This window comes from Myodes glareolus, chromosome 24 (genome assembly GCF_982192425.1).
Source record: "Myodes glareolus chromosome 24, mMyoGla1.1, whole genome shotgun sequence".
NCBI lineage: Eukaryota > Metazoa > Chordata > Mammalia > Rodentia > Cricetidae > Myodes > Myodes glareolus.
The window spans coordinates 28,863,141-28,879,258 of NC_142049.1; the positions used below are offsets into that span (position 1 = coordinate 28,863,141).

The 16,118-nt window shown below is 33.5% G+C and overlaps 1 protein-coding gene across 5 annotated transcripts in view; it reads left to right on the plus strand.

The window, feature by feature from the left end:
- The window catches only part of Mef2a (myocyte enhancer factor 2A), a 121,840-nt gene that overhangs the window by 23,389 nt on the left and 82,333 nt on the right, over positions 1-16,118 (plus strand). For all 5 annotated transcript variants that reach the window (XM_085682651.2, XM_085682648.2, XM_085682650.2 and 2 more), the window contains exon 2: positions 2,781-2,833. The gene's annotated coding sequence lies outside the window, so the exon portion shown is untranslated. The remainder of the gene's footprint in view (positions 1-2,780; positions 2,834-16,118) is intronic.

Consider the following 16,118-nt stretch of genomic DNA (forward strand, 5'->3'; position numbering starts at 1 on the left):
CCACATCAGTGGTTTTACATGGCAGTCGGAATTGTTGCTGTATGTTCACCTGGCTTCACCACTTTACTAGTTATATGACTGTTGCAGGGGGCCTCCTGGTCATTCCCAGCTGCTTAGCCCCAAAATAATCACACAGAAACTGTATTCATTAAATCACTGCTTGGCCCATTAGCTCTAGCTTCTTATTGGCTAATTCATATATTAATATGACCTTTTTCTATTAATCTGTATATTACCACGTGGCAGTGGCTTACCAGCAAAGATTCGGCATGTCTGACTCTGGCGGCTCCATGGTGTCTCACTCTCTGCCTTCCTTCTCCCAGCATTCAGTCCATCCCCCCCCCCCCAATAAATTCTACCCTATCCAGGCCAAGGTAGTTTCTTTATTCATTTTTGGTAATCACAACACACAGAGGGAACTCCCACATCAGTATGACTTTAGAATTTGCTTTTCTTTTTTTCTTTTTTTTTTGGTTTTTCGAGACAGGGTTTCTATGTAGCTTTGAAGCCTGTCCTGAAACTAGCTCTTGTAGACCAGGCTGGCCTTGAGCTCACAGAGATCTGCCTGCCTCTGCCTCCCAAGTGCTGGGATTAAAGCCGTGTGCCACCACTTCCCAGCTAGAAGTTGCTTCATTATTTCATTTCCTCTTGGGGATAAAAAATAGGACAGTGATGAATTTTTGGACTTTTATCAGTTAATATATAACTGTTTCATCGTAACACTTACGGCATTTGTAGTGTTGTATTAGGCCTTCCCTGAACATCTTCTCTGTAATTTCAGTTCCCTTCCTGCTATCATTTTCTTATTAGTGGCTTTCTGTTAACCTGCCACATTTATTCCTTATCTGTGTTAAGTTCTTTCTCTCTAGGATTTAAGGTGAGAAAGGTGGGAATATATCCTTAGATTTAAAAAATGTGTGGAATATATTATAATCCCAGTAAATAAATTCTGAATGTTTTGAATTATGTGCCAGATATTGACTAGCTGCTGAAGACATAAAAATGGGTGATGTACATAGATCTTTTAAAATGCCTGTCACTAGTCAGGTGGTGGTGGTGGATGCCTTTAATCCCAGCATTCAGAAGGCAGAGACAGGTGGATCTCTGTGAGTTTGAGGCCAGTCTGGTCTACAACCAGAGTTCCAGGACAGCCAGAAGATTGTTACACAGAGAATCCTTGTCTTGAAAAACCAAAACCAAATCAAACCAAAAAAACAAAAAGCATATCACTATAACAGTATAATAAGTTTATGCTTGCAAAACTATGATATTTTTACTCATTTAAAGTGATGATAATTGTGACTGTTTTATTTCCTGGAGATGGCCTGGCTGATGGCATCATTGATCTGAACATTTATTAGGTAAATAGATACTAGAGGGAAATAGGGCTAGCAATTACAGAAAGTGCAGGCTATCTTATTCTCAGCTAGATGAGGCAGTGAGTTTGGGGGTCGGTTAGATATTTTAATGCGTTTCATTATAGATCATTATAAAATATTTGAAAACTTGGTTCTTAATGTTGTTTTCTGAAATTATTTGAGAAGGTAATCAAAACATGATGAAGAACAATTTATAAATTTGAGGAGCAAAGGTTTATGGACATATGAAGTATATTTTCCATTTAATCAGTTACCTACCTTGAAAGACATTGGTAAACCCTTATCTCCGCTATGACACACAAAACAGATACTAATTATTTATTTTCTGTATTTAATAAAGTTAGGTTAAAAACCCAAACTATCATTTTAAAGCAAGCTTCTTACTACCTTTGCCTAGAAAAAGTAGACTTCTTTGTGTGTCTTTTAATGCCTGAGTGTTTAATATTTAATTTGCTATATAGAAAGATTATTTGACAGTTTGTGTGATTCCTTTAAAGGATGTGTCCCTTTTAGAATAGAAACAAAAATTATGACCTCACAACAATTAAAACTCCTGGGTTAGATTCTTAAAATTTGATTTCTGCAGAAACATGATGTATTTCATTAGTTAAAATAGATAGACTTGGGAATCATTTGAATTACCTAAGCATACACTTTTTATATCATTGTGTTAACGCCACTATATGATTTAACTGTTTTTTTTTTTTTCCTTTTACCCAAATGACTTGTTACTGTCTCTAGGCAAGAAGGTCAGGACCACAGTGTTAGTTATGTATGTGATACATTGTGTGGTTTTCTTAATTGAGCTAAATTGTTGAAAGTGATATTTTCTATTCATTTTTGTCCGTGTGTATTCATTATCTCATTTTTTAAAATTACTTCAGAAGCTAGCCAGTGAAAGTATAGGTATACATCATACATTGGAGCACAGATACATCTTAGTATGGTACAAATCATTGCCTCTTATGCATTATCTTTTTAAAAACAAAATAAAGCATTTGAATTCTTTTAAACCAGTTTATTATTTTTTATTGCAGTTAATGGGTTCAGTAGGCTGTATACACAGTGCAGTTAATATTGGGATATCATATGATATAGAGAATAGGAAGATAGGATCTAGGAGTTAAGTTTTGAATCACATACTGCAATTATTAATGAGCATTTAGGTGATATTTTCTGAAAAATAATGGGTGTGACATTAGACAGATTTTATTGGCTGGCATTTTATTTAAGTAAAACAAATGCCTTTTGCCAGTTGAGCTTTGCATCATTCTGTAAGTATTTTGGGAGTTAACTACCAAGACTGGTATTGACTATTTTATAATAATAAAGCATGTTTGATTTTCTAAGAGTCAAGAATAATAATCCAGTTTCTTTTTCCTTTTTTTTTTTCCCCTTAAGGAATTGCATCTTGTGGAAAAGGAACAAAGAAGAATTTTCTGCAAGGAACAAATGTAAGAACTCTTTATGTCTAATAAGATATTTTTCCTTGTACCATATTATGAAATGTAACCATAGTGAAATGTTTACTAAATATCAAGCTATTTTTGTAACCTTGGATGGCAGTAATTTTAGAGTTTATCTTACGGGATTATCTTAGATCTATTATGGAAATTTGTAAGATCTCATTGGAATGTGTAATATTGAACATATTATTGTCAAGTTTTCTTAAATTTTATCTGGCCTTCCTAAGATAACCTTAAACTTTTTATCTCTTGTACTTCATGTAAAATTTAATTAATATATTAATTTTCATTTGAAAATACTAGTCTTCAGTTCTGTGGTAATAAATAGGAAAAGGGAAAAAATAAGGTTAGAGTACATGAAATAAATAATCTAAGAAAATTTTTCAAGTGAAAAAAAAAAGGAAGCCCTTCCATGCCTCAGAAGAAGTGAAGGTCAGACAGAAAAATAGAACACATTTTAGGGGATGTTTCGAGGATTGAGTATTTTGTGTGGCTTTGAAGTTGTTGCCTTCATGAGCCCATATTTACAAAGTTATTGATTAAGCTATTTTGATTGCATTGGTCTAGGCTAGTGCTTAGAATAAGATAGTAAGATGTGTGGTCCTCAGATGATCTCATGAGTAAAACCTCATTTGAATTTTATTTTTATTTAAGGTAGGAGAAACATAAATTATGTTAATACTAGATTATTTAATAAGTAATTTTGAAACATTTAATCAGGGATTGAACTAATGTGGATCAGGGTAGTCACATTAGTTTGGGGGGAAGGTTTGTTAAAGTGGGGCTTTTTTTTGTTACTGTTTTTTTTCTTTGTCATTTCGAGGGCACTTTTGCTGCTAGGCATAGTAGCACACCTTAATTCTACCACTAGGGAAACTGAGGCAAGAGAATCATAAGATCCTTGCCAGTATTGTCTACATAATGAGACCCTGTCTTAATGAGAATACTTTGATATTTAACAAAAGGTTTTGGTTTTTTTTTGAATACTTAAATGGCAGAAAGAATTGGTTTTTATGTTACAGGCATATCAGTTTCTTATGGCTATGTATTAATATATACAGCCTTATATCCTAACTGCAGAACAGCTCATTCAGTGATAGCTAGTGACCTAAGAAACTAGAAAGGAAATGCTTATTATTCCAACTGAAGCAAAATACCCTTCAGTCTAAAAGTTTCTTACATATAGTGGTGTTATAATAATAAAGTCCAATTTTCATTTGAGTATAAACTCTGAGTAGTTGTAAATCTTTGAATGTAGATTCTCTCATGTATTTTGTTTATTGACTGCTTAGAACAGAGTGATATGAACCTCCTGTAGGAATGTAGTCATTCTTGTGTCCATTCAACTTGGTGATGGCAGTGTGACTTCAGCCATTACCATTTAAGTCTTATTCAAGTTACATTCAGTGCTATGCTGCTTCCTTGCAGGGTAGTGTGTCTTAGTCATGGCAGATTTCTGTGGCTCAGTGGGCTATATTTGAATTAAGACTTGCTTAGGAATTACTAAAATATTTATTAAATGGGAAGTGCTTTAAAGATACATATGCTGACTTGAGAGCCTCAGAAATTTTCCCTTTAATTCTGCTTTAATTTTGAGTAGAAATTTTAAATTTATCCTGGGGATTGACAGAAGTTTTAAAAATGGTTTATTTTCCCCTCATACATTAGAATATTTTTGGAGTGTCATATTTAGATTTGCAATAATTTTTTGGTTCTTTTTGTGTATAGTGTGAGGTAAAGGTGGGTTATCAGATTTTTCTAGCAACTTTTGAAAGAAAGACTTTTTTCCTTTTGAATTATTTTGGTGTCTTTGATAAAATTTAGCTCATTATTATGTGTGGGCCTGCTCTGGATTTTGCTCTATTCTGTTATTCTATTTTTTCTCTATTCTGTTATTTTGCTCTGTTATTCTTATGATAATTAATGCTGTACTATTTTGATTATTGTAGCTTTATAATGACTATTAAAACAAAACAAGGAATATTAAATGTGTGTAATGGCACATGCCTTTAATCTCAGTACTGAGAAGTAAAAGTCAGGTGTATCTCTGTGAGTTCAAGGCTAGTCTGGTCTACAGAGTGAGTTTCAGGATAAATGTAGCTATATAGTGAGAACCTGTCTCAAAAGCAAACAACAAAAAAGTAATATTATTTCCCAGCTTTGCTATTTGATTTCAAAATCATTCTGTCTACTCTGGTCCTTTCCAGTTCTCTTCTCTGGTTTATTATTATCTTGTCAGTTGCTACAAAATGGCTAATGGAATTTTGTTTGTAAGTGCTTTTTACCTGTGGATCAATTTAGGGAGCTGACTTCCTAACGATATTGAGTCTTCCAAATGCTATCTTTTTCCATTTAAGTTTCCTTTCAAAGTCTTTCTTAATGTAAAGGTCTTACACCTTTTTATTTCATTAATCTCTCATCATTTTTATGCTAGTACGTGTTATTTTCTAACAGTTTGTTGCTAATGACATTGAAGTACACTTGGTACCTGTGTAAGGTTTTCTAATTTGTCTTCTGTAAACTTTGTGATAGTAGTTGCTTTAGATTCCTTCAGATAGTTTGTGTAGATCATCTTCCTTTTTATTTTATATATTTGTTTCTTTTGCTTTCTTTTTTTTTTTGACTAATTATCTCAGCACAGTGTTGAACAGAGATGGTGAGAACTGACATCCTTCTCTTATTCCTGATTATAGGTAGAACACCTTTAGCCATTGTACCACATCTTGTTGATCCCTCTTTCCTTATTGTGAATGGGTGGTAGAGTTTTGTTAACTGTGTTTTAGTTTATTGTGATGATATTTTTGTTTGTCTTTAAAAAATTTCTCAATGTGATTGTCAGGTGCATTAATTTTAGCACATTGAAAGAACTATCATGAGCTTTTGAGGTAAAACCTGTTTGATTATCTTTGTTTATTACTGGGTTCAATTTTTAAAGTTTTGTTAACTCTTTCTTTTGTGTTTACAAAAGACCTTGGTTTGTAGAGATTTTTAAAAATAATTTTTAAAAGAAGTTTTATGTGTGTGTTTGTCTCTCTGTGTGTACACATGCATGTGTGTGTGGTTGTGCACACTTATGTGCCTAAGCAGAGGCCAGTAGAGATCATCAGTTGGCCTCCTTTGTCAGTTTATAGTTATTCATTTGAGGTAGAATCTCTTCCCTGAACCTGTGGCTAGCTTGAGAAGGCAGCAAGTTTCAGCAATCCTACTTGTTACTTTGTGATGGCTGCTAGGTTTCAAATACCAGTCCTCATGATTTCAGAGCAAGTACTTATCACTGAACCATCGCTCTAGCTCCTATTCTTTATTTTATTATTACCTTAATACAGGTTTTATTTTCTTTCTGGAAATATTTGTGAAGAATTCAGATTCTGTTTTTTTTCCATTAAAGGAAATTTGGAGAGAAAAATTATTAATTATAGTGCTAGGGATTAAACCTAGCCTCTTGCTCTTGTTAAGCAGCTGTTCTACCACCCATTTACCTCTCCAGCCTATGAAAAGGTTTTAATATAGACTTAGGAATAGGCTTTGAGAAGAACAGAACATGCTTGTGTATGAACACACATTTATTCTTCCTCTTCGTTTTTATATTCTTCCTTGTGTCACATAGTTATTTACATTGAATTATAAGATATAAAGTTTTTATTGTGAGTTTCTGTGATCTATTTAATTTCCAAATACTTACTTAAATTTCCAGATATATTTTTTTTACAGGGCTCTTAAGTTGTTTTGTTCCAAGAATATGCATTGTATGACATAATTCATTTAAACTTTTTGACATTTATGAGAAGACATAGAAAATGGACAGTGTTGGTGAATATTTTAATGTGTTCTAAGAAGAATGTGTTTGAGTACAGATTTTTAAAAGTGTTAATTAGGTCAAATTATTTGTGTTCTTTAACACTTCAAGCATACATCCTGCCATTCTGATTGATGTAGTAATTGATTATAACAAATGGATATGATTCCCTTTTACTTCTTGCTTCATATGTTTTGAAGCACAGTTATTGGATGCATATGACTATTTAATGTTTTTTTGTCTTTAATGAGGAATTGGATCTTTTGCCATAAAATGTCCTTCTTTATCTCTGTAAGAGATCATAAATAGTTACAGAAATAATTTGTGTAGTTCCTGACAAAAAAAGCCTGTCATTCATTCATTCATTCATTCATTTGGTTAGTTTTTGAGACAGGATCTTTCTGTGTAGCCCTGGCTGACCTGCTGACCTAGAACTTACTCTGTAGACCAGAGATCCTTCTGTCTCTGCCTCCCGAGTGCTGTGATAAGGCATGCACCGCCACTGCCTGGCTATTACTTTTATATGCAACTTTTCCAAGCTTTTTTTTTTTTTTTGGCTTTTTGTAAAACTTTCGTTTTACAAGATTTATTTATTTATTTATTTATTTTATATGCATGAGTGTTTTATCTAAGGGTATGTAAGTACACTGCATGTATGCCAGATGTTGAGGGAGACCAGAAAAGGGCACCATATCTTCAGGAACTGAGTTGTGGATGGTTATAAGCTGCCATGTGGGTGTTGGGAACCAAACCCAACCCAGGCTCTCTGCAGGAGTATGTAGTGTTCTTAACCACTAAGCCAGTCATTGCTCCAGTCTCTTGTAAGACTTAAAAAGAGTTGTGGTGACATACACCTATAATCCCAGAAATTGGGGCTGAGACAGTAAGATTGCCATGAGTTTGATGTCAGCTTGAAGTACACACTGAGTTGCAAACATACCTGAACTATACAGTGAGACCCTGTCTCAAAGGGTTGGGGGACTTTTCTTTTGCTTTAGTTATTTGATTATAGTTTATCTTGGATGATTTTCTTTGAGATGATTTTGCTTAGATTTTTAAAAATGAAATGTAGAAATGTTTCAGCTAATATTTCTTAAATACTCTATTTATCCTAGTCTTTCCCCTGTAATTTCAAATGGTTTGTGTTTGAATTGTCTTCATTGCCACTGATATCACCACTCCTCTTCTCAGTGTTTTTTCTTTCTGGATTTATTTGAATAGCAAATATGTGATTCTAAGATCACTGTCTTCCCTTAATAGTATACAATCTAACTGCCATCCAAGATGGTTTTTTAAAAGTTACTAATATAGTTATTTTTTTCTTGGAAGTTTTTTACTTTTGTTAATCCTATGCTCCTCTTTTTAAAAGCCTTTTCTTATCTGTATGCTTCTGCATGTGTGTGCACGTGTACATATATATTAGATGCCATCAGTCAATCTTGGCTGTCATTTCTTATGGACCATACACTCACTTTATTTTTCACTGGGACTTGGGACTCACCTACTACACCATGCTGACTGTCAATCAAGCCACAGGGATCCCTTTTTTTCTGCCTCCTCAGTACTGGAATTACCAAAATGAGCCACCGTGCATGGTCTTTTATTTGGGTGCTGGGAATCAAGTTCAGATCCTCATGTTTACAAAATAAGCACTTTACCAACTCCTGAGTCCATGCCTTTTTGAGCACACTGATTTTTTTTATGATCATCTTTTTTTTAAAAAAAAATTGTAGGGAGCTGGGGCTTGTATGTGTGTGATTGTATTTGTGGGTATGTTTGTCCTTGTATGTACATGCATAGAGGCTAAAGGTTGACATCAGTAGTCCTCTTCTGTTACTCTCTACCTTATTTTTAAAGATAGTTTTGAACCTGGAGCTTGCCATTCTGACTAGAACAGCCATCTAGCAAGGCCTGGACTCATTTTGCTATAGCTTCCTTAGTACTGAGGTTCAGATGTGTGTTGCTGTGCCCAGCTTTTACATGAGTGTTATGGACCTGAACTCCAGTCCTCGTCCTTGCGCAACAAAGCACTTTACCCACAAAGTTACCTCCTTGCTTCCTTTATTGTTGTTGCGGTGTCTTTATCTTTCTAAGCTTATAATTTCTGGGTCTCTATATTGACTGTTCTTATATTGTCTTGTTGCTTTTTATTTTCTATATTTTGTTTGGATGCTGGATCTTAACGGTTTTACGTTTTTGGATGAAGGATTATGATATCAGCTGAATTGCACTTTGCAATTGCAATGATTGAGTCAGTGAAATAACAAAACTGGGTTAAGCAAAAGGAAATCAAAACCCTGGAAAAGGACTCATGTATGTATAAACATTATCTTTAGGACATAAATAATGACAGGGTAAAGAATTACTCAGTAACTAATAATGAAATAATTGATGATCTGTTAGGAAAAGAAGTACCTTATGTTCTATAATTCAGAAAACAAAGACTGGTTATGCATTTTGACACAGAAGACAAAACTATAAAAAGTTACAAGCTCCTATAGGAGAATAAGGAGATCATTTTTGGATATATAAAACTTCAATAAATCCTCCATCCCCCCGTAGATGGTAGATCTAGGGTCTTGTAAATGATAGGCCAAGTACTTTAACACTGAACTAACATCATGCTCCTTTTTACTTTTCTTATTTTCAGGTAGTGTTTTACTAAATTGTCCGTGCTGCTCTTAAACTAACTCAGTATTTCAAGCAGATGATGAACTTCTTGTCTTTGTGCTTCAACCTCCAGAGTAGCTAGTAGCCCTGTACTACTAGACCCAGCTGTAGACAACGATTTCTTCAAAGGAAATTAAAGCTGTTAACATAAAAAATTAGCAAACTTTTGATGTTTTGATTACTATATATTAATTATACCTAATAGATTTCATTATGATAAAATGAAATCGTACATGTAATAACATGTTTTGATAATATTCTTCCCCATTACTCTGTCTTGTCCCTTCTCACTCATGTTGATTTCTGCTTTTGGTGACTCAGTGAGTTTGAGAAGGTCTGCTTATAGGACCAATGGTAAGAAGTTAGTTTACAGGAGCATGGAGACCTTACCTCCCCAGCAACCATTAGCTGTCAGTAGTTCCTCAGGGAAGGCTAGAGCCACATGAGCCCCTTCCCCCTCATTATTGTCTACTGCTTATTAATCCTGAGGGAGGGATGGAGCCTCCTGAATCCTCCCCTACATGATAGGTTTATGCAGGTAGTCATAGCTGCTGTGCATTCAAGAGTATAATGATTATGTCATGTCTAGAAGATAGTGTTCCACAGCACTCCCATCACATCCTCCAACTTTAATGTTCCTTCCCCTCCCTCTTTATGATGTTTTTTGAGACTTGGAGATTGGGTAATACAGTTATATTTATGACTGAAGATTTGTAGTCATTTATTCTCAGCGCTGTGGGTGCATTAATCTACAATAATTTGTGAGGCAATTTGAGAAAATAAAATCTTCTTTTATATTACTAAGAATAGATAGTTGAACTAAAGTGTAGAAGATAATTTTAATACATTTAATAGACAAAAGGGACAAGTCTGAAGATTCAGAGTACTTTTGCCAGTCATGGACAACCAGTGTAAAAAGGAAAAGAGACTTGGAAAAGTACCTCATAAAGGAATCTAAATATATATGAAGCATGCAAAGAGATGCTTAGTCTGTTACAAATCTAGGAAATTCCACAAAGAGGTTCTGTGATAATGCCAATAGAATGACTCAAACTAAAGTGATTTGTAATACACCTTTTATAATATGCTTTTTTTCTAGAAATTATTTTGCTGTTCTGGAAAGTATTTGGGTTGGGTATAAGTATCTGCATTAACAAATGAGTGAATATTACTTTTAAGAACAAGTGGTGAGGATGAGAATTTTCCCTTTTGGACCTTGCCGCATGTATATTCTGTTCTCCTGTATGTCCCACAAGAAGGCAATACATTGTTCTTTATTAGGCATAATTTGGGAATGAAAAACTGTGTTGATGACCTTTAGGGCCATTAAAGGCAGCTTATATGTCTGCTTTCTAATAATGTGAATAACATTTTGCCTATGGTTATCCTCGGTTCTTGTACTTTCCTGTAGAGTTTTGAGCATATTATTGTGCCACTTTGTAGAAATGAAGATAGTAAAAGAAATGAAGTGAGTCACTAGTAATCATTGACACTTCTTTGGTGTTTCTAAAAATGGTTGTTTTGTAGACTAATTATTCTGATAAAAAGCTTAAAGTTACACCTTTTTAATTAATGATTAATAGTTTATGGGTTTTAAATAAAATTTTGTGTGTTTTAAGGAAACAGATATAAAATGATGTTTTATTTCTTTAACAGAGGTAGAGTCCATTACTTAATTTTTCACCTTTAAGCATCTGTAACTCTTCAACATTCATCTTTAAATATCTTTAACCATAAAACGTAGAATTGAAACATATGACAGTATATAACCTATTATTAGAGATTTACAAATTTAAATGTAATGATGCTGTATTTTAACCAGTTAAATATTTTTAATTTCTCACCTAACCAACCTTTTTTTTTATTTAGATACAATAAATTTTTAATGTAAAACTTAAGAAATACCTTATAAAAACTGATTATTTTGACATTTTGATTTTAGGCAGGACAACGACTGAATACTTTTCTTGTTTTAGCTTTTCTAACAAATAGCTAGTTTGGCGATATCATAGCTAGGTCACATACTGCACAGATTCTTCTGGTTACAAATGGATAGTGCCCTTTTGGGGATTCAAGGATTAGAGTAGAAGATAAATTAGAATTTGGTCTCCTTTTGTCTCACTTTCATGTGCACGATGTGTCTAGCATTGTTTTATAGTGACCTTGAGTTATGATTTGTTTTCAGACCAGAGTATTTGCTTTAAGAACCCCTACAATCACCACTAATGAAAATACCATCCCCCTTTGTTTTCTATATTTTTTTATCAATCTTATTTCTTGAATCTATAGTGTTTTAATTAAAACTTAACTTGCAAAATTAAATTTATGTAAATTTTGTGTGTGTGCCCTTCTGTTTTTTCCTCCATTCCTTTTTAGTGAAAATTACATAATCATTATTTTTCAAGCATATAGGAGTTGTATTCAAAGTATAATTTTGTGTTTTTCATGTGTCTTGGAGTACTGGTTGATAGTATCATTGTATTCATACAGCAAACTTTATTTTCAGTGTGTAGTCTTTGTCACCTAACATACTTTACAATAGAAAGGAGTATTTACTTATTTTTCATTCATTTTTCAAACAAGATTTTACAATCATCTTAGTTTAGAATATGAATTTCTGTTTGAATTTGATGGTAAATAGTAGTAAAAACATTCTTTTATTAAGTGAAATTGGGAAAATAATTCTTTAAGAGCAAAGAAACATTGGTTGTGTTATATATTACAATAGGATAAATGTGTCTGACTATGTTTTGTATATTTTTTTGTAAGAGACTATAGGACATCTTTTTGTGGTATATAGTTGTATTCTATTGTATAGAAGTTAGAATTAAAATAATTTGGTATTTGATTCTGATTATCAAAGTAGACCATTTCTCCCTTTTTAGTATGTAGTGCAGATGGTCTTTAATGTGTTACTCTTTTTTGTTTTAAATTTTACGGGTGGTACAAAAACATATACAATTACTTTTTTTCACTTTCTTTATAATATTAAGTAAATTACATAAGGTACCTAATACTTTATTATAAAATAGCCTTTGTGTTAGGTGAGGTTTTTCCCAGTTGTAGGCTAATGTAAATATTTTGGGGGTATTTGAGGATAGTTTAGACTAGGCTGTGCTCTGGTCTTTAGCAGGTTAGATATATTGCCTACATGTTTTGCTCAAACTAATTTTAGTTAATAATGGGCATATCAAGATTTATCCCTTTGTACGTTGAGAATGTTTGCATTTAGAGGACCCAACAGTGCTTAATTGTAGTAGATTTTTCTAATGCAAACAAATTGCTTTGGAATAGATTAATAAAAGAAAGAAATGGGACATTAGCTAGGAGTGGTGGTCCATGCCCATAATCTCATCAGTGAGGCTCAGGAAGGAGGATCATGAGTTTTAAATCAGACTTGATTATATTGAGAACTTGCACTGCTCAAAACAAGAGTGGAAGACCTTTATGCTGAAAACCAAAAGCACTATTGTAGTATATCACTGAAAGAGGTTTAAAAAACCAAATAAATGCGATGAAAATAAAAATAGTCTTGTTCTTTAAAATGTAATATTTAAAATTATAAAGAGTAAACAGCTGATAAAATGGAAGTATAGTCAGGAGTAAATTGGTAGCATTTAAATAATATTACATCTTAATCTTACTGAGTTCTCAGGTCTTGAAACATTTCTTCCTTCATTTTAAGACTACAAATGAAAGCCAAGAGGGCATTATGCATCTGAACGCTGTTAGTGTCAGGGTTCAAGATTTATAGCTTAGCAGGGCTTACTATTGCCTGCTAAATGCCAGTTGCAGTTGATTAAGCTTACTTTGCCCATCTAGCTTATTTAGGATCTGGTTTTGGAATAATACCTCTAGTAAATTTTTTTTTTGCAGAGATACTTGCTCTTATGTAGAATTTTTAAAAATCACCTATTGTCTTACTTGCTTCTCTGTTGCTGTGGATGATTTTTTTTTTTTTTTGATGTGTTGTTCTTGGATTTGGTTTGCCATTATTTGATTGAGTAATTTACATCAATGTTCATGAGTGAGATTGGTCTGTAATTCCATTCTTAGTAACGTCTTTGTGTGGTTTGGGTATCAGGGTAACAGTAGCCTTGTAAAACATTTGTTAGTGTTCCTTCTGTGTCTGTTGTGTGGAACAGTTTGAGGAGTACTGATATTCTTCTTTGAAACTCTTGTAGAATTCTGTGCTGTTACTATCTGGTTCAGGGCATTTTTGATTGGGAGACTTTTGATGACTGTTTCTATTTCCTTTGTGGTTGTAGATCTATTTAATTTGCTTACGCATTCTTTATTTATAATTTTGGTAAGTGATATTTATCCAGAAAATTGTCTATTTCCTTTAAGTTTTCCAGTTTTCAAACACCCATTCTTAAATATTTAAGTACAACTTCTTCCACGTGTATGTTTCTTGTATGTATATTTTCAGGGCTGGCCATTTGGTATTAGATAATCAGTTGATGTGCTCTTACCCTGAAGGTTGCTTTTCCTGCTCTCCTCTTTGCTTACTTGCCTGTAGGGTTGAGGCTTCCTAGGCTCCCACCCACATTAGCGTTGTCTATTGTTTTTCTTGTTCAGCTCTTGTTTAGGCAGTCATATTGGTGAGACTTCATGATGTAGTTTTGGATATCCCTGGGAGACACAATCTTACAGCTAACCTTTTATTCCTCTGGCTCTTATAATCCTTCTGCCTACTCTTATCAAATGATTCCTGAGCCTTAAGTGCTGTAATTGTAATGTAGATGTGTCCTTGGTACTAGGTACCACAACTCTGCATTTTGATTGGTTGTGGTTTTCTGTAATGGTGTTTGTTGCAAAGAGAAGTTGGGAGCTCTTATTTTAATGACTTATTTATGTGTTCTTTATATAATCTATATTTATTTACAAGGAGTATCTCCTGCCTTATTTACCTTTTGAAATTTTGACTTAAAAGTTTTATCAGTGCTTAATATATTATTAGTACAACATTTTTATGGTTAAAAATCACTGGATAAAGTGGCAGACCAAGAAAAGAGTATGATTTGTTATGAAAAAGGCCTAGCAAACATTTTTTTTTGAAGTATCTGTTATGTCCTCCTTTGGAAACAAATTATAATCAGCTGTTACATTTGCTTGTATGTGTCAGGTTTCCTTCCCCTGCAAGTGTAATAGAGAGGCTACTCCATAATGAATAAACAAACATACAAATAAATAAATAAATGAAGTCTTTTAAAAAAATAATTTTCTTATAATGAGAAGAATTGTTAAAGTGGCTCAGGGTTTTTTCAACTTTGTCAGTTTTTTTTAACAGATATGTTTTACTGTTTTGTTCTTAATTTGTTTAGTACCAGCATAATCCAAAGCAGTGTTTGGTTGTCCTAGAACTCGCTTATGCCCAAGGGGGAGGAAGGCGAACAACCAATAATTAATCATCAACTTCTTTACTTGGTATTTCTTCTAAAGATCGTATTTTAAATTGTTTCTTCTATTTATGTAGTTGCAACCATAGAAATAGGAATTATAAATTTCCAGCAGTTTATTTTACAATTATATATGCATTGAATGAAATTAATATTTTAAAAGGCATAGTGACTATTTCTCCATAACCAGAAGTTGTTGAAACTATATAAAGAATCTTATTAATAAATATGATGCTTATGAGTTGTGAAATGTAGTAACGTTTAGGAGATGTTATAATTTTCAAATTACTATTTTATTTAGAAAGTACCTTATACATGCTAACATTTTGCATACTAAAAATGCAGAGCACTTTGTAATCACCTGGCACTTGGAGCTGCATACCAATGTGTATCAATATGATACAGAGGGCACTGTTATTCCTATACGCAGACTTACAGAAGTCAAAGGACAGTTCCAAAGTCACAGACTAACAGAGCCATGATGAAATGAATGCTGGTTTTTATTGCATTTAAAATAAAACCCCCGTCTCATGACATCTGAGCCCTGCTTCCATTTGCACTACAGATGCCACACCTTGTGTTTGTATGTTATAAAAGAGGTTCGAAATGCCCTAAAGAATATTATTAAGATAGTTAACAAAAGCATACTTGCTGAGGGCATGCTACACATGTTCTTTTGAAGTATGCATAAATTTTAATTGTTATAGTTATTAGAGAATAGATTCTTTCTTAGCTGTGATGCCTGTGAACCACAACAAGGATCAGGATTGCAAGCTATCCTTAAAGGTGCAGTAGTAGCACTTATATCTTGGTGATGTCTAATTGGACTTAAGGCCTGCTCAATAGGAGGGAAACGATGCCTGATATTTTCCACTTAGCAAACTACCCATGGCTAGTGAGGTTATAGATCTCAGAGGAGAACCTACTATTGCCATTTCTTCATAAATCAGGATAATTTCTAACTGTATTCTGTACCCACAGATAAATGTAGCTCTTACCCATCCTCAAGTATCTTCACAGCTGATAGAGACCATACAGAAAGCCACAACTAATCAAATTGCAGAGAACAACTGATTGTGGGGTACCCAGCCCCAATTAATACATCTCTATTCCTTGACATAAGGCTCAAAGAAATGAGTTTTCTATACAGTTCTTGAGACTTTTGTATATATTTGAAATCATATTTAAACAGATAGCTAAAAGTTATATTGAAAAATGAAATAAATTATTTCAAAGGGCTAGAGAGATGACTCCATGGTTAAAAGCATAGAAGGAGAAGAGCATAGGAGTGAAATGATTATTAGCCAGAGAACCAGAATGTTTGCTGAAAGAGTGTGTTTTCTAGATAGGACAGGAAAGCTACACTCATGAAATCTTAATAATATGGTTGCTTAAACAAGAGCTG